Consider the following 19371-nt stretch of genomic DNA (forward strand, 5'->3'; position numbering starts at 1 on the left):
GAACTCAAATTTCGCCAAACAACTGGTAGAATTTAAATTGAATTCATAAAGTGGGAGGAGATGAAGATGGAAGATGGGAAGAAGCTTATGGGGAAAATGAAGCCATACAAAGACTGGTTAGGTTGAACTGCCTGATAAAATGCAGATTTTTTTATGATTGATCGCATGGCCATGTCCTTTAAATCTTTGACCTGTTGCCACAGCAACCCTGGATACCAGTAACATGTCATCATCACCAGGTCATTATTGAAAGGAAATAGACCAGATAGAACAGTTTTGACTTTTCCAATTAATTTTGGAGATGCCTGCCCAGATTAATGGCAATATATTTAATGTGCCTTAGAGCAGTGCGGAATCCTCTGTATGAGATCATTTAAGGTTAGCTGACTCAGATTTGTAAATGATATACAACGTATCCATTTCTGAAAAGATTCCCATTAGCCCTTAGTCTTGAAAATGTAAAAGGTGAAGTGTATAAACAGGTCCATGATAATGTTTAAGCTCCACAAGAGCCTCCTCCCTTCCCACTTTATCTCACCTCATCTCAACAGCATAACATTTTACTAATTCTGTATATCTCTCACTTACCCTCAAATGCATCAGTGCAGTCAGTTAAATTGCAATCAAATTTATTTCCTCATGATACGAATCTCAAGATGATCAAATAAGTTTTGAACTATAGTTAACTTCTTAAAAGGTTGTTCATGGTGATCCATTCCTAATTGCCCTTGAGAAGTTGGTGGTGAGCTGCCTTCTTGAACCACTTCAGACTGTGTGATGTAGGTGCACACAAAGTGCTCTAGGGGAGTGGGTGTGTTCCAGTATTTTGACTCAGTGATAATGAAGCAATATCTCCAAATCAGGATAGTCTGTCACAGGAAGGTGAACTTGCAAATGGTGCTCTTCACATGCAACAGTTACTCTTGTTCTTCCATGTGGTTAAAACTAACAGTTTTGAAAGGGTCTATCGAAGAAGCCCTGAAAAATTATTGCAAACACTTCAGCCTTTTCTTTTGTACGGAGGTCATGGAGTCCATCATTGTTAAGAATCCAGATATGCTGGGAGGCTCCTCCTCTGATTAATTGTTTCATTGTCCATCAAACATTCTTGATTGAATGTGGAAGACTGCTGATGCTGGATTTAATTAATTGAATGTGGACCAGCTTGCTCTGTGGCCTTTTCCTTTTCAGTTTTAGAACCTACTTGTAGCCCTTTGTTATGCTGTCATCACGAAACAAGGATTGGTTCACTGACTTGTTGATAATGTTTGAGTGATGGATTGGTTGAGCTATGAGAGTTGTGATTGTGAACACAGTGACTGGAACCAAATGAATCTCATTGACTATGAGATCCTTGACTGGGGTCGTTAACCTGGGTCAATTAGAGAGCCCTGGCCGACAGATATAAATAGGGGATTCAGAGTCTTCTCACTTCAGGAACTCACTCTGAGCTGGTTGGTCACATGTAAATAAAGGCCGAGTGGGTGACACGGTACTGGCATCTGTGCAGTTATTCCACTGAACGAAGAGAATTCTGCTGCTGCAGTTGAAGGTCCCCAACCCATCATGGATACCCAGTTATGAGTTCCTAGATCTGTCCTGGATCTATCTCATTTAGGGAAATGGTAGTGTAATGCAAAGATTAAAGGGTGCCCAAAATTCATGTGACAATCAGTTTTACCTACATTGTCATGGATAGATACAACTGTGAGGTCAATATGTTTTTCCCTTCATGTTAATTGTTTCACTACCTGCCAGTAACCTAGTCTGGCCGAAATATCCTTCAGAACACAGCAACTTCAGTTAGTAGTGGTGCTACCAAGCCAAAGTTGGTGATGGACAAATTGCACACATTAACAGTGTATTCTGTGTCCATGTTAACTTTAGTATTTCTTATAAATAATATTCAACATTGAGGAGTACAAACCTGTTAGCCAATGAAGAAGGCAGAAAGTAGTAATCAATAGATTGTGCAATTGCTCTCGTCAGACCTGATGCCAAGAGCCTTCATCTAGTCCAGTGTCAATGTTGCGGACTTGCTAGGCCTTTCCCAGCTGATGTTCTCCTGCCATCTGTATGAGGTGCATATGTGAGTGTGACTACATCAGACCAATTTGTGGCCAACATTCCCAGCTTTGGGACAAGTGTTAGTGAGGAGGACTTTGCAAGGTTGTCTGAGCAAGATGTGCCTTTGTCATTCCTGATGCATGGGTTGACCCTGTTATATTTTTATTAGGTTTTGATACAACTGAGTGGTTTGCTAGGCCATTTTAGAAGGCAACTAAGCATCAGCCATGGTGCTGTGAATCTGGAGATACATGTAGGTCAGAATGGATAAGAAAGTCAGATTCTCTTCTCTGAAAGGTATTACTGAAGCAGATGTGTTTTTTTAATAATCAGGTAGTTTCATGGTCACTGCTTATGATATTATCTTTTTATGATGGTTATATTCTAATTAACTTAAATTCCTCAGCTTCTATGACAGGATTTGAATTTTTGTCTCCAGATCATTAATCTCGACCTCTGGATTACTATTCCAGTGAATAACTGCTGTGACACCATCCTAACAAGTGAAGATCAGTGATGATTCCACTTCCCTTTTCAGTTAGATAGGTGTCAAAGTGAGCTATGTATTGCATTGCCTGGTGTCTGCCTTTTTCATAGCTGGAAATTCTGGCATGAGAGGTTAGAGGGTAAGGAGTTCTTCTGTCCCTCTAAAGCCTAGTAGCAACCCCCACAGCCCCCCAAGTGGATGGACCATTCAACAATGCTGCCATTCTTCAGGAAAACTGGCTATTTCTCTATCAGGAACTCTTGGACCAACAAGTCCTCTGCAGAGGCTCTATCCCCCTGACACTTTGAGGAAAGGGTAGATATAATTCTGTCCTGCAATAGAACAAATTAGAAACTCCTCGAAAAAGAGCTATAGCAGCACAGTAGTGGCTACTCCAAAAAATCTCACCTGCATATTTAAATTATCTAATAAATGATCTATCAACATCAAACTTCATCTGCTTTGAGTACATTTGTAGTTCCTGACAGCACCGACCACATCACTACTCATTAACCAAGAAGAAAATTATGTTTAAATATCATCTTTGATCTTGATTGATAGACAGTTTTATGTCCAGACCCCCTGAGAGCTGAGAAATACATCAAGGATTTGGAAAAATGGGTTAACGTGTTTATATAGTAGGTTAATCATTTCATAAATGCTGTTTCTTAAACTCTGCATGAGGAGGTGATGACCTCATGGTGTTGTTGCTGGACCATTTTTCCAGAGACCCGTGATATGATCTGGGTACAAGTCACACTGTGGCAGGTTGTGGAATTTGAATTCAATAAAATAAATCTGGAATTAAAAGTCTAATGATGACCATGAGACTACAGTGATTGTTCCAAAAATCCATCTGGTTCATTCATGCTCTTCAGAGAACGGAACTGCTATCCTTGCATGAGCTTGCTTACATGTGACTCCAGATCCACAGCAATGTGATTTACTCTTAACTATTATCTGAAATAGCTTAGTAAGGTGTTTAGTTGTTTTAAAACAAAGATTAAAACTGGACAGACTGGGCATTGGGACTAAGGCACCGATAATAGCAAACATGGTTCCGTCAACCTTCTATCCTAATGTCTGTGGCCTAGTGCCTAATTTGGGAGAGGTCTATGGTTAAGCAACGGCCTGACATAGTCACAGAATTGTACCTTGCAAACAATATCCCAGATGCAGCACTATATATCCCTGGCTATGTCCTGTCTCATTGGCAAGACATGGAATCCTACTAAAACTGAAATCAATGGGAATCATGGGTTAACTTTGCTGTTGAAGTCATGCTCAGTTGAAAGTCACTTAAACTCCAAGACATCTCTGCAAGCGTGCCTCAAGGTAGATATTTTCTAATCAATCTGTTCAAAGGTATTATTACACAACTCTGCAGCCTCCTGATTCAGCGGTAAAGACACTACCATAGTGCCACAAGAGCTTGTATTCCTCAGGTAATGTCTTAGGCCCAGTCATCTTCAGCTATTTCATCAATTATCTTCCCTCCATTGTAAAGTTAGAAATTAGGATGTTCATCAATGTTCAGACCAACACAAATTCCATCCACCATTGATAATCCGTAGCAGCAGTATGAACTATCTACAAGATGCATTGCAAAGATTTGCCAAAGATCCTCAGGTAGCATCTTCCAAACCTGCAAACAATTCCATTTAGAAGGACAAGGACTACGGATACTTGGGAATGCCACCACCTGAAAGTTCCTCTCCAAGCCAATTAACGTTTCTGATTTGGAAATTTATCACTTATTCTTCAAAAGGCTTTGAACTCTCTCCCAATAGCATTCTGTGTTCAATGAATTACAGCAGGTTTAAGAAGGCAACTACTCAAGGGCAACTACTCAAGGGCAATTAGGGATGGGCAATAAATGTTGGCCCAGCCAGCAATGTCCATATCCTAAGATAACTGTTGTGAAACAAAACATATTCGCATGTAATGACTCTGAGCAATAAGAATTTTGTAATGCTTTGCCATTTTGGATTCAAGGTATTGATGAAATGTAAGTCATGCATTTCTGACTTATGTATACATTTATTTATTGCAATAAATAATATTTTATTGATTACCTCAAGACCAATGGCCTGCATTTGTGATTTTTTTCCAGTTGAAGCAAAGGAAATTACAATTAGCCTCATCTCTACTGTTCAAGATATAATCAAAGAAGGTGTAAACTTTAATCCTCCAGTCCATTAATCCATTCACTCTCTGCATGAGATAGAGGTTGCACAGCATAGCAGATGTGTCCTTGCATTTGAATCCTGCCTTAATGATCTGAGCACGCATTAAAATTGCAGAATAAACAATACTTGAAAATAATCTATTCAGCAGATTCCAATGGGTTAAATAGAGCTTAATGACTGCAGTGAACTTTGACAATTTGCTGAGGTAAAGGCAACCTTCCCCAGACTTTAAGGACTCAAAGATGATAAAAAAAGGTAGAGTGTAAAATTTTTTCATTGAGTTGGATTTATTAGTGGCCAGCATATTTTTTCTATATTGATGGAATTCTGAAATTTTCGCAGAGGGTTTGAGGATTACATTCTGTTCCTATCTGTTTACAAGCAGGCCCCCTGGTTTATAATTACTGAATAAGTAAAATTCCACTGTAATACCATGGGATTACAAAACTCTCCTGGAATTGTGACATTGACTTGGAGATTGCATTCCACAATCCATGTATTTTTCCATGAAAACCACAATCAGTGGTCCTGAAAATATGAAAAACAATGAATTGCATTTTCCCCATTCAGTGAGTGGTTATGTAGAACACTTCCATCTGGCACAGAGAGGGGGATTTTAGTTTCTTGGCCTGCTTTGCACAGAAAACCTGTTCCAAAGCGGAAGGGATAGTATTTCAGCAGACTGCACCACCCAGTCCCTGAAGAATTAGACAGATGGTACATCTGCCCGTTCCTGCATTGTGTCAAAGATGAGCAAGCAATTTTCAGTTAACATTATTTTTGGAAAGCTATTTATTATTTTTGGGACACGAGTGTTCCTGAAGTATCTTATATCATTCAGTAACAGCTATAGCTTGTTGGTCTCTGACATTAAAGGTGGCATTTCCATCAAAACCAATTTAATCAACTCTATTCACTTTGGGGGGAGATCTGCATTGTGTGGTGGATGTGTAGGTGATTAGGAAGAGGGAGAATAGCTCTACGTCCTTTATTTCATAATATACTTGTGATCTGATTTTAGTAGAAATTGATCTATGACTTCCTGCATTTATGAAAACGGATAGGGTTACTTTCTAAAATACCATTTTAACGAAACAAAGACACTTTGATTCTGGTCAATCAAGGATTCTAAAAATTCTAGTTTTATCTTATCACTTCTACTATTTTTTAAAATTATACCAATCCATTGCACAATGGAATTTGTTCACAAATTATTCTATTTTACCCAGATTTATATTGATGACACAGAATCATAGAGATCTAAAACACCAAAAATAATGGAGTTTAGATAAATGTGAGGTGCTGCATTTTGGGAAAGCAAATCTTAGCAGAACTTATACACTTAGTGGCAAGGTCCTAGGGAGTCTGAACAAAGAGACCTTGGAGTGCAGGTTGATAGCTCCTTGAAAGTGGAGTCACAGGTAGATAAGATAGTGAAGAAGATATTTGGTGTGCTTTCCTTTATTGGTAAGAGTACTGAATACAAGACTTGGGAGGTCATGTTGAGGATGTGCAGGACGTTGATTAGGCAAGTGTTGGAAAATTGTGTTCAATTCTGGTCTCCTTCCTATCGGAAAGATATTGTGAAACTTGAAAGGGTTCAGAAAGGGGTGACCTTATAGAGCTTTATAAAATCATGAGGGGCATGGATAGGTTAAATAGACAAAATCTTTATCCATGGGTGGGAGAAGGCAAGAACTAGAGGGCATAGGTTTAGGGTGAGAGGGGAAAGATATAAAAGACACCTAAGGGGCAACTTTTTCATGCAGAGGTTGGTGCGTGTATGGAATGAGCTGCCAGAGGAAGTGGAGGAGGCTGGTACAATTGCAACATTTAAGAGGCAGTTGGATGGGTATATGAATAGGAAGGGTTTGGAGGGATATGGGCCGGGTGCTGGCAGGTGGGACTAGATTGGGTTGGGATATCTGGTTGGCCTGGTCAAGTTGGACTGAAGGGTCTGTTTCCATGCTGTACATCTTTATGATTCTATGACTCTAAGAGAAAGGCCCTTCAGCCCATCAAGTCTGTGCCAGTCAAAAACAACCATCAAACTATTGTAATCCCATTTTATAGCCTTGGCATTGCAACTGTACATCCAAATACTTCTTGAACATTATGAGGTTGCTGCCTGTACCATGCTTACAGGCAGTGAGTTCCACATTGCCACCACCCTCTAAGTGGAAAGGGTTTTCCTCACATCTCCTATTAAACCTTCTGCTCTTTACTGTAAATCTATGCCCCCGATTATTGATCGCTCTATTAAGGGATTTTTTTTCCTTGTCTACCAAATCTATACCCCTCATCATTTTTACATATCTCAATTGTATCCCCTCTTAATCTTCTCTGGTCTAAGATAAACAACACCAATTTCTCCAACTTTCTTCATAACTAAAACCCTCCAACCCAGGCAACATGTTGCTACATCTCTTCTGCATCTTCTCCCTCCTATAATGTGGACTCTGAAAACTGCACACTGTAGTGATTGTAATAAGGTCAGCCAGGAGACCTCATAGAATATGAATTTGCTGATTGGGTCTGTTAATCTGGTCCAATCAGGGAGCCCTGGCTGACAAACAAGAACAGGAGTTTCAGGCATCCTTTTCACTCTGAGAGTTGGCTCTGAGGGAGCTGGATCAGTGTCAAGGACTCTCCACTTGTAAATAAAGATAGACTTGGTGACAGAATACCAGCCTCTGTGGAGTTATTTCATGTACAACACCGTGGTTGTGGCCTAACCAATGTTTAATACAGTTCCAGTGTGACCTCCCTGCTCTTAAACTCTATGCCTCAGCTTATAAAAGCAAATATACTGATGCCTTTTTAATAACTTTATCCACCTATCCTAATACCATATGGGACCATTGTGCATGTGCACCAAGATTCTTCTGATCCTCAGTGTTTCCCAAGGTCCTACCATTCATCACACATTCCGTTGTCTTGACTGTCCTGCTCAAGTGCAACACCTCACACTTATCCAGATCAATTTCCATTTGCTACTGATAAGCCCATCTGATGCACCCATCCACATTGTCCTGTAGTCTAAAGATATTTTCCTCATCATTTGCCACCCAACCAATTTCCATATTATCAGCAATTGTATCATTTGTGATTGTGTGGAGCCACAGAAAATGGAGGAGATACTAAATGAATATTTTGCATTAGCATTTACTGTGGAAGAGGATATGGAAGATATAGACTGTAGGGAAATAGATGGTGACATCTTGCAAAATGTCCATATTACAGAGGAGGAAGTGCTTTGATGTCTTGAAACGGTTAAAAGTTGATAAATCCACAGGACCTGATCAAGTGTACTCAAGAAATCTGTGGGAAGCTAGAGAAGTGATTGCTGGGGAGTCCAGAACTAGAGGGCATACATTTATGGTGAGAGAGGAAAGATATAAAAGAGACCTAAGGGGCAACTTTTTCACGCAGAGGGTGGTACGTGTATGAAATGAGCTGCCAGAGGAAGTGGTGGAGGCTGGTACAATTGCTGAAAAGAGGCATTTGGATGGGTATATGAATAGGAAGGGTTTGAAGGGATATGGGTCAGGTGCTGGCAGGTGGGACGAGATTGGGTTGGGATATCTGGTCGGCATGGACGGGTTGGACTGATGGGTCTGTTTCCATGCTGTACATCTCTATGACTCTATGACGAAGACACCAATCTGCTAACGTGAGCTAAATAAATAGTACTGGGTCATAAAGATTGAATTCTGTCCACTCGGCTGAGATGAGACTTAAGTGGTGTAGATTTTTAACTTAACTGACATTGTGAATCAATCATTCAGTATGTGAACAATCCAAGTTTCCATTCTATTGTTCAAGTTTTTGTTTCAGGTGAAGTAATGAAATCTACTTGCTTCAAATCAAAATTTCAATTTGGACTATTCTTTGTCAGTGATTGTTAAGTATAATAATACCAAGTCAGCCAGTGCAATGTTGTAAGTTCCTAATCAGGAACTCACCCTGCTGCCAATTACTTCAGGCTGTGCTTTCCTGGGCAGACAAGTTTATGCATTGAATTTTACGATAGTAATACACAAAAGTCTTGAGTATGAAGTTATTTATCCAGCACCTTATTATGTGCACGAACCCAGACTAACTCCTCTGGTGAGACCACTGCAGGCATACGTGAGCAGCAAAATATAAATGCAATTATATTTAGCAGTCAAATACTGGACAAGTCATTTTCGTCGACTCCAAATTTCCACTTGAGGATTTGCACTGCATTTACTCCAAAGGAAAATTAGTTGCTCCACAGATAGAATTGTTTGAACCAGAATTTTGAGAGTCAGCTCATTGGATGTAGGAATAGATAGGGATGAAGGAGAGGAGCAAGAACCGAGTGCATCCTTGACTCCTTTAGAAAAAACTTCCACATCCTTCTGTCCAAAAGCTTTCATCTTTATTCTGTATCGCATGTATCTTCATTCTCACAAACCATTGCAAGTATCTATATCCATTGTGGATGAGATAGTAATATCGACTGATGCATCCTATAACAGAGCTGAAGGAATGGGGAGTGCCTGAGGATTTTTCACCAACTCAGTGGAGACTGAGGAGAAGGCTGTCATAACTTTGAGATCTGATAGATGATTAAATGAAAGATGATTAAATCTCTCTGTTTGAGAGATACCGCACTTAGGTATATGTGCTGAGGTCAGTCATTCGGGTGATGCAACAACTGACAACTTTGACTCTTGAATCTGTAGCTCTCATGTGACAACATTAAGAATGTTTCCTTTTCATTGCAACTGGAATGTGTGGCATAGTTGTAGTTGCTTTGCTACACAACAAAAAAAATCTGGATTTGTTGCACTATCTGTGCTTTGTAGTCAGAAATATTTGCAGGAAAGTATTGTGATGATCTTTATTCAGCGCAGTCATCAGTGACTGCTCCAAGTGGTATGAGAGGTAAACTATGCAAAACCCTAGACTGGAAGCAGCCAAGTACCAGTCAGTACTTGCACTTCCATAGAAACGCACTTTGCATCTCTGGTATCAACCTGTCTGATACTATCTTCTTTCAGGATAACAGAGTATGCTGGAACACTCTCTCAGAGAACCAAAATATTTAAATGTGAAAGTTGATAACAGGTTGACCAGAAACAAGTTCCTGAGATGCACTCTTCATTGGTGTCTTCCTGAGAGCCAGCTGCTGTAAGGAGAGGATTATTAAAGACCCAAATTCCTTCTGAAGAATGTGAGCAAAAAATACCTCTCACCCTACTAGTCCTCAGCTTGTGTCTAAGGGAAACATAAAAGCATATTAAAGAAAGGTATATGTGACCACCCAACAGAGGCTAAGTGCTAGGGAAAAGTCAGATGTTTCATGTTCACTCTTTCTTTTTAGTGCTAAAATAGAATGTTCACTTATGTCTTGGTTGTATATGAAAGAATATTGTGCTGTGTTATTTAGTCTCATGATGGTCATGTCAGGATAAGGAGGTCACTGTGTTGTCATATTCTGTATTTGGGGGAATGGTCCTTTATTTCAATATGATGGAGTCCAAGTTGTAGTATTGCATTAAACAGGACAGCAAAGATTTCAGTGTCCAGTTTTATTATGTTGCATCCCGGAATTACTGAGGAATCTGCTGACTGCAAATTATTGTGTTGCCTCCAAACAGTTGAAATTACAGAGCAGCTATGGCCACATATCCAGATTTTTTTATATGGGGAAGCTTTTCAGCATACAGCAGACTAAAATCTTTGAAATATGAAGTTACAGGTGACAGTGCTGAGATCTATGAACTTGAGGTGATGGTTCCAGGGGATCAGCTTTGCCGTTGGTCATCAGAAAAGGAAATGAATCCTCCCAATCACTCTTCTCAAAATATCTTCATGTTCTCTTTATCAGGCATCTTTTGTTCTACGTTGTGTTATATCCAACAGATAGACAATGGGACCAAGTAATGGACATTTGATGCAAACCCAATTTCTAATATCATGTCTATTTTCTTGTGGAAGCATGCTTTTTTTTTACCTTGTCACTTTATAATTTCTTTAGTTTTTCATCTGACATTTTCTTTCAAAATTGATGGTGGCTTAAGAATGGTCAGTGGTATGTAAAAGTCAACTTTTCAATGGAGCAATCTATTGTTGCTCATGAGACTACTTCGTAGGAATGTTATTTCATCTTAATTACTCTCAAATATGCCTGTTGAGCAAGATGATTGCTCACATTGTGTGCATAATACAGTCACCATGAAACAATATGAATGCATTACATATTCTGTAGAATGAGGCCTTTTCTGCCATTCTTTCATGAGGCCCTTTCAGTTTATAGGTCCTGGCTTTCTGCAGTACACTGTCTGTCACCAAGTCTACCTTCCCTCCTCTTGTGGTTTCCAATGAAATCACCACTTCAATCCCATAGTCTTCAAAGTCATTTCAATATTGTTAATGCTGTCTGCATGAGTAGAGTGGTTAAAGATGCAAGCCACTTGATTGCATGAACTCACGAACTGGTGATAACAATCTGACCGTCTGTAGATATGCAGAGGTCAATAACCAGATCTGACATGATCAACACCATTGTCAGCATTTAGTGGTCAGTGTGATGAGTCAACTTCCCGCAATATGTCAATGTTTATGAATGTAGAAGCAGGCTAGTATTTCCTGTTCTCCAGTGGCATATTTGCTCTCCAGTGTGACATGTAAATGTGTCCATTTGTTTTTTTCAATGTAAAGTGCGAGCACAGCTCCAATAAAATTTCCCAATGCATCCCTCGTGATAGACCTTTCTTTATCATGGTTGAAATGCACAAGGACTGACAAAGATATCATGTTCAGTTTTTCCTATCCATAGTGATTAGAACCATGGCTAGGTGAATTGACTATGAGATCCCTGATTGGGCCAATCCGGGAACCCTGGCTGAAAGATATAAACAGTACTGTCAGAGAGTTTCCTCATTCTGGTTGGTCAGAGCCCATGTGAAGTGTACATGTAAATAAAGGGTGACTTTGTGATGGGCTACCAACCTCTGTGCAGTGATTTCATTGTCAAATGCTGTTTACTGTGAAATTGTCCATTCCTATGGTGCAGCTTTACTCAGCAACTTTTGAAGCAATTCTATGATCTCTGCAAACTTGGGAGAAATTTGTGATAAAAGCTGATCGAACAAGAACGTACCATTTCTTTTGTGATATTGCCGATTTGGAAGGATATGATTGACTTTGGTGTTGTTATGTATAGGTTTGACTCCAACTATAGTCATGATGTACTCTTGGAAGTCAATCTCAAATACTGTAAATGTGCATTTGTTCTTGTTGAGCATCAAACTATATGTTGTGTGAGTTGAGTGAGCACTGGTGATAACCAATGATTATGTTCTGCTTTGTCTCCTCCATGCACGATGACATTGTTGAGCAGATTGAACATCCCCACAATGGCTGACAAGGCTGATGAAATGAACTTCTGAAAGGTGTTAATGTTGACCTTTATCCATGCAGCATTCTGTGGAACTGAAACACACCTTAATGAGCAAGGAGACTAACATAATTGGTGTTGCTCAACTTGTGTCTGGAGATAGCTCTGTTGCATGCTGACCTTTGTGAAGACTATGGGAGTCATGAAATGATGCTGATAGCTCTTGGATCATAGGAAATGGATACATGTTTGGAACAATGTTACAGTGGCGGCCTTAAGGTCGATGCCTAGTCTAAGTTATCTTACATTGCACAATAACAAGGCTATATATCCATGGAGATAATTTTACAGTTTCAGCTGCTGTGACAGTTCAGCATGGATTCAAATTTTGAGAAACTGGTAAAATTAATATGTCAATGCATTGCTTCTAGAACCTATTCATAGAGTCACAGAGTTGTACATCACGGAAACAGACCCTTCAGTCCAACTTGTCCATGCCAACCAGATATCTGAAACTAATCGAGTCTCATTTGCAAGCACTTGGCCCATACCCCTCTAAACCCTTTCTATTCATATACCCATCCAGATGCCTTATAAATATTGTAATTGTACCACCTCCACCACTTCCTCTTGCAGCTCATTCCATACACTCACCACCCTCTGAGTGAAAAAGTTGCCCCTTAGGTCCCTTTTAAATATTTTCCCTCTCACCCTAAACCTATGCCATCTCATTCTGGACTATTTTGTCTATTTACCCAATCCATGCCCCTCATGATTTTATAAACCTCGGTAAGGTCTCCCCTGAGCTTCCAAAGCACCAGGGAAAGCAGCCCCAGACTATTCAACCTCTCCCTATAGCTCAAACCCTCCAATCCTGGCAACATCCTTGTAAATCTTTTCTGAACCCTTTCGAGTTTCACAACATCCTTCTGATAGGAAGGAGACCAGAATTGCACGCAAATTCCAAATGTGGCCTAACCAATGTCCTGTACAGCCACAACATGATCTCCCAACTCCTATACTCAGTGCTCTGACCAATGAAGGAAAGTATACCAAATGCTTTCTTCACTATCCTATCTATCTGTGCCTCCACTTACAAGGAGCTATGAACCTGCAGTCCAAGGTCTCTTTGTTCAGCAACACTCCCCAGGACCTTACCATTAAGTGTATAAGTCCCGCTCTGATTTGCCTATCGTAAATGCATTACTTCCCATTTATCTGAATTAAATTCCATCTGCCACTCCTCAGCCTGTTGGCTGATCTGATCAACCTTCTGATCTCAGCTTTCACAGAAATGATCAGCAGAGCATCCCTCAGGGGCCTCCAGGGTGAATCCATATTTTACCATTCTAGCTATTGGATGACATGTTTAAAATTCCAGTTTTAATATTAATGAATAGAATAGTGAAGTGTGAATGATTGGATGAGTGGGTGAATAAGTGAGTGAGTGAATGTATATATTAGTTGACAGGGACAAGTTGGGTAAGTGAGTAGATGGGAGAAGTGCTAGGTGGGTTAATAAATCAGTGCTTAATTGGGTTGGGTCGGGGGGTTGTCACCTTGGCTCAGGTGATTAGTTAATTGGTCCAGGATTAGTCAGGTCAGGTCAGCTGTTTTTGTGGAAGCTGCAAAGGGTAGTTGGGCTGTTGTGGGTGTAGTTGGAGACGTATTTAGGGGTTGAGGAATAGTTAAATGGTCAGCAGGATAGTCAGGTGATTAGAACAGTAGTTGGGGGTGTTGGGGAGCAGTGATTGAGGAGTCAGTTATATTGTTACCCAAGTGTTGGACTAATTTTAATATGTCTAGCATTTCCCAGGTAACTATTCAGGTAAGTATTGCAGAACAATTTGAAATCTTGATCTCTAGCTGGGGAACAGCCCTTCAGCAATTTAAACATACCAAGCCACTCCCATGTAGTCCTGCACTTCAACAGGATCCCAAAGGACATCTTCCATTACACATTTGTCCTCTAGTAATCCAGAAAATAGGATATTTGGCCTGACAAAAGAACCAGAGGGGAGCAAGAGAACTTTTTAAATGTGAAGTGTTTTTATACTCTGGAATACAGTGAAAAGAAGATTTGTGGAAGCGGTTTGAATAATTACCTTCAAAGAGAATGTTGTAAAAGAAAAATGCATATGTTGTAGACAAAGAGCGGGAAGTAGGTAAAAGAAAAACTCTTGAGAAGAGCCAGCACTGGTCCAATGGGTCACATGGCCACAATCTATGGTATGATTCTTCAGTTCTCCACAATGGTGTACCAAGGTATGCCCATTGAGAATACTGTACCTCGTGCTGAGACTACCCTATATGGGCGGGTGCGAGGGCACAATGTTAAATAACCATGATTGTCTCACACAGTCAGGTGCTGTGAGAAGTAAATTTCAGCCTACTGTATCAAGAATGCAAATTTTATTTAATTTTCATTCTAATATATGTAAATGAGCATGATGAAGATGTAACAGGTGGATCACAGGAAGAGCCAACTCCTTGAAGGAGTTTGGGAAACCTGCTAAAATTATGAATATGGTTGTGTCTGAGAGAGGTTGGTAAATATTGCAGGAATCTTTTTATATAACGTCATTTTAAAAATATGTAAACATGATAAACACAAATTATATAGCCACAAGACTTGCGAGAGGGAACCATCTCCTATTAGTCATGTGATCTTGCAGCACTTCCCAATGATGAAGCGACTGTCTAATTTTCATAGTCACAATAACCTTTTACATCACAGACATTACTCCCATCCTATCCCAATTTATGACCCAGAACATTGTTTGATTCTGATTCTGGGTTAAAATGATCCCAAAACAGAATAGGACTTTCTAGTTTTAAAGTCCAAAGGTTCAAGTAAGTGTCACAAAATAAAAGGTAGTGAATAGACAAATTCCAGTCAGATAATCTACAATTCTCTAATCAAAATATAAAATGAGAACAAGTTGATTTTTTTCCAAAAGGCACAAACCAGTTATATTATCTTAACATGTTATTTAAAGTAACATGTGTACCACGCATAAGGCAGGTAATGACCATCCCCAACAAACAGAATCTGCCACCACCCTTGACATTCAAAATCACTGAATCCTCCACTATCAACAACCTAGAATTATCATTGACCAGAAACTGAACTGGACTACTTACATAAGAAATATGGCTACGAAAGCAGGTCAGAGGCGAGCAATCCTATAACTCATCTCCTGCCTCACTAAAGCCTGTCCACTAATCTATAAGATACAAATCAGGAATATGATGGAATACTCCTCACTTACCTGGATGAGTGCAATTCCAACAACACTCAAGTAACTTGACACCATGCAGGATAATCAGCCACTTGATTGACAATACATTCACAAACATTCACACCCTCCAACACTGTTGCTCAGTAACAGCAGTGTGTCTCATCTACAAAATACACTGCAGAAATTCACCAAGGCTCCTTCATCAGCATCTTCTAAACCTGCAAACCCTTCAAGGGTTAGGGCAGCAGATGCACGGAAACACCACCACTTGCAAGTTACCCTCCAAGCCACTCAACGTCCTGATTTGGAAATACAGTATTTCAATGTGTCTTCGGTGACACTCCCAACCTAACAGCTTTGTGGGTGTAACTACACAAAATGGACTGCAGCAGTTCAAGAAGATAGCTTACCGCCACCTTTTCAAAGGCAACTGGAGATGGGCAGTAAATGCAGGCCCAGCGGTGATCCCTGCATCCCATGAATCAAACTGAAAAATTGACAGTTGTGTCAGTTGAAGTGGTAGATGTCAGAATCAGGGAATGAAACACTTCCCAGTTTTTTGTTTATTCACTTGTGCGATGTGGGAGATGGTGACTGACCAGAACTTAATGTCCATCCTTAGTTACCCTTGAGAAAGTGATGGTGAGCTACCTTCTTGAACTGCTGCAGTCCATGTGCTGTCAGGAGATCCACAATGCCCTTAGGGAGGGACTTCCAAGCCCTCAGTGTTGGAATCAGAAAGTTTGCAGGTCAGGTTGACCACACACAGCTGCTGAGCAAAACTCTCCCAATTCTGACTGAATACTGCACTTACCATTTAATCTCAGCAAGCAATTCTTCCTGCTCCAATGTGGCACTTTCACTTGATTTTCTACACCAGCAACACATGGTCACCTTGACACTTACTACTGAATTAGGGGCAGATAAGAGCCTCAAGCAAGTAAGAAATCTCTTCTCCTCCCCATATATTGAAACGGAAGAAGTAGTGTGTGGCTTTTTAATTGTTTGAACAGTTGCCTTAACTGAAATTCTGGTTGATAGGACATTGCCATTTAATGGAGGAATTCAGTGCCTTAGAAAATTTATTCAATTATGTTATTTGTGCAATTGAGTGTAATAATGTATGATGAGCAATTACTAGACTGCAACAGCTGAAGGAGATAGAAAAAATCTAAAATGTATTTTTGCCAGCTTTTGAAGAAATTTTAGTTCCTATATTTTATCGTTCCTGCCCACAAGTTCCAAGCCACCATAGTGCTGTTCCATAAATGGTTTTGCAAGTAATATTCCTACTAAACTTTCCTTTCTCCCCTTGCTTTCTGATCATAGTTGATGTGAATTTAACCGCGATGGGGGAAGTGGGGGCAAGCGGAGGTGGGATTAAAACTTTGATCTCCTATTCTGTGCTGAAGGTCTGCGGACTTTGCTCCATCTTTGAATTTATAGTTTCATAATTCAGTTCATATTAAAAAAAAAGGCTTCAGTCGATTCAATGGCACATGGTGTACAAAAATAGCAGTTTAAATATATCCTATAAAGGGATGAAGCTGTGGGAAGCCATGTCAGGTTCCATATTTGCATCACTTTCTTGTCAATTCTAATGTTCAATGAAGTAGATGATGCATCATTATTACTGGGCACTGTGATTCTACCCAGTCGCTCTCAATCTTTTCCATTTGGTCTGCTAGCATGACTATAGCTATAACTGGTTTAGCCTCACACAGACAGGAACCCTTCCTCCCCATGCAAGTCACGTCCTCTTGCAAAACAATCAGTGCTTACTATTCTGTTCTTCCTGCCTATTGAAGCTATTTGCTTGCATAACATGTAAACATGCCATTGTGTTGTCAAATGTACTGGCCTCTAGCTTTTTCTTGAATAAGAGTAACTTCCTTAGCATTTTTCTCTGTGTATGGGAAGCTCAATGACTTCAGAGAAACTGTTAGGGCTCTTTGAATTCAGCTCTGCACCTGATTATTAAACACTGTTAAAAATGCTATGTACACTTCTGTGGGATACAACTCTTGGCTCCAATTAAGAAGAATATATTTATTAGGTGCAGAATTATGTGTCATTGGGAATAGACAGGTCAATTTAAGGACAAAGACTTGTTTTACTAGATGTAAATACCCATTACTGTTGTTTGATTACATTTTGTTGGGAAAGTATATTTTTGCACAGAATTTCTTCATTTTTTTCAATGTATCTTTTTTCCAGTGAAATATCCTGTACTTAACTTTTGAGGAATGGAATACTTTCCCATCTTGGGCTTCAATCCATCGTTTTCTAAAGCTTTGCCTGTGTCTTGGAGATTCTGAAGGTGAGTATGAATCAGAGAACCAGAACTCAACCTCACCTGGCTGATTTTCAACATGTCACAGTCTCCCCACTCCCAACAGACATTTCATGTACACACTCTCATCAAAGTAGCATCAGCCATCGCTTGGAGATGCAGTTGCCATTCTCAAGTCAATATAGATCCAGAGTGCAAAACAAACCGTGTCTATGCAGTTTACCTTTATGGCCTGCAAGTGCAAATTTGTCAAACAATAATTCCATTTCCTTGGCCACTCCTTAAAATCTAAGCCAATTTGTTTAAAAAAGAAATGAATTAACTACGCTCAGAGGCACTTGTTTTAAAATTGAAAGTCCTTTCATTCCATCAAATCTCCTTGGCATCAATACTTGGGTCAATGCCTCACTCTGTCCCAGGAGGGTGCTTTCAGGTAAGTCGGGGGAAGCGCCACACACAATAGCACCACAATCTGCGGAATACCATATGTTATGGACCAGGCCAGACCCCTCAAAACATTTCAAGATGGTAGGCCAGACCCTAACTTTGATAGTTGTTTTAAGCAGGTGTAGAGTGGATATGCCAGGAGAGATGCAGCTGGTAAAACCACATAGTTTTAAACAAAACAGAATATATTTACAAGATTATTGAGTGAAACACAAACAAAAGAGAACAGAGTACAGAATAACCTATCTGAAAACCCAACAGATCATCTCAACTTAATAATGCTGTCCCTTAAACAGCCCTTGGCACAGAAGGTAAAATCAAACACAGGTTCTTACAGGAGAGATGTCAGAGAGAGAGTACCAGCCTGGACCTGCTTCTTTTGGGTCCAACAGCTTTTCCCACTACTTCAAAACCCAAACCAAACCAGAGAAAAGCCACGCTGGGAGAACTGACCACTCCCATTTCATTGTACAAGTGGTTTTTTTTTAATACTTGAAAACCTTCCCCCTGAGGCAGTATCTGTTGGCTGTTATCAAATTGGCCCTGAAACCCTTCAACCCCAGACTTGTCTGAGTCTGTGTTATCCACGACATCTCTGAAAAAAAAGCCAAGGACAGCATTACCTTGTTAAAGGAGCAGCTTCGTCACACATATTTCTAATGCCTGTAATGTAAAGGGTGTACTTTGTTCTGAGACCTGAACCAAATGGCTGTGTGTTGAGAAATAAAAATCTGCAGATGATAAAAATCTGAAATAAGACGAAAAAAATGGTGTAAATACTCTCCAGGTCAAGCAGCATCTGTAGATCGAGTAACTGAGTTGACGGGATTAATTCTGCTGATCCACCAACGGAACCGACTTTGGCTGGGAAAGGAGGTCACCAGCGCACATGGGCAGTGAGTGGGATCTTTCCCTCAATTTTATGGATCAGACTGAAATCCTGGAAATCTTGCAGACTCTGGTGATCCAAAAAGGCAGTTCACTGCCACCTTCTTGGGTGTGATTAAGAATGGGCAATAGATTCTGGCTTAGCCAGTGAGACGCACTTCCATTGAAAAAATAAAACACAAATAGCCAGTCAAATGGAAACTGTCCTATTGAAGACTGCAGATTAATAGCACCACCAACATCAGTGTTGGTCATTGTTAAGTCATGTAGGATACCAGCCATATTTAGAGTCATAGAGTCATAGAGATGTACAGCATGGAAACAGACCCATCGGTCCAACCTGTCCACGCCGACCAGATATCCCAACCCAATCTAGTCCCACCTGC

General features: G+C 40.1%; 1 long non-coding RNA gene across 1 annotated transcript in view; it reads left to right on the forward strand.

The window, feature by feature from the left end:
- The first annotated feature begins 17395 nt into the window (after positions 1–17395).
- Positions 17396–19371, forward strand: part of LOC122553989 — a 13000-nt gene continuing 11024 nt past the window's right edge. The window contains exons 1-2 of the long non-coding RNA XR_006312900.1: positions 17396–17479; positions 17575–17677. This is a non-coding gene — a long non-coding RNA (uncharacterized LOC122553989). The remainder of the gene's footprint in view (positions 17480–17574; positions 17678–19371) is intronic.

Source organism: Chiloscyllium plagiosum, chromosome 10 (assembly GCF_004010195.1).
Source record: "Chiloscyllium plagiosum isolate BGI_BamShark_2017 chromosome 10, ASM401019v2, whole genome shotgun sequence".
In the NCBI taxonomy this organism is placed as follows: Eukaryota; Metazoa; Chordata; class Chondrichthyes; order Orectolobiformes; family Hemiscylliidae; genus Chiloscyllium; species Chiloscyllium plagiosum.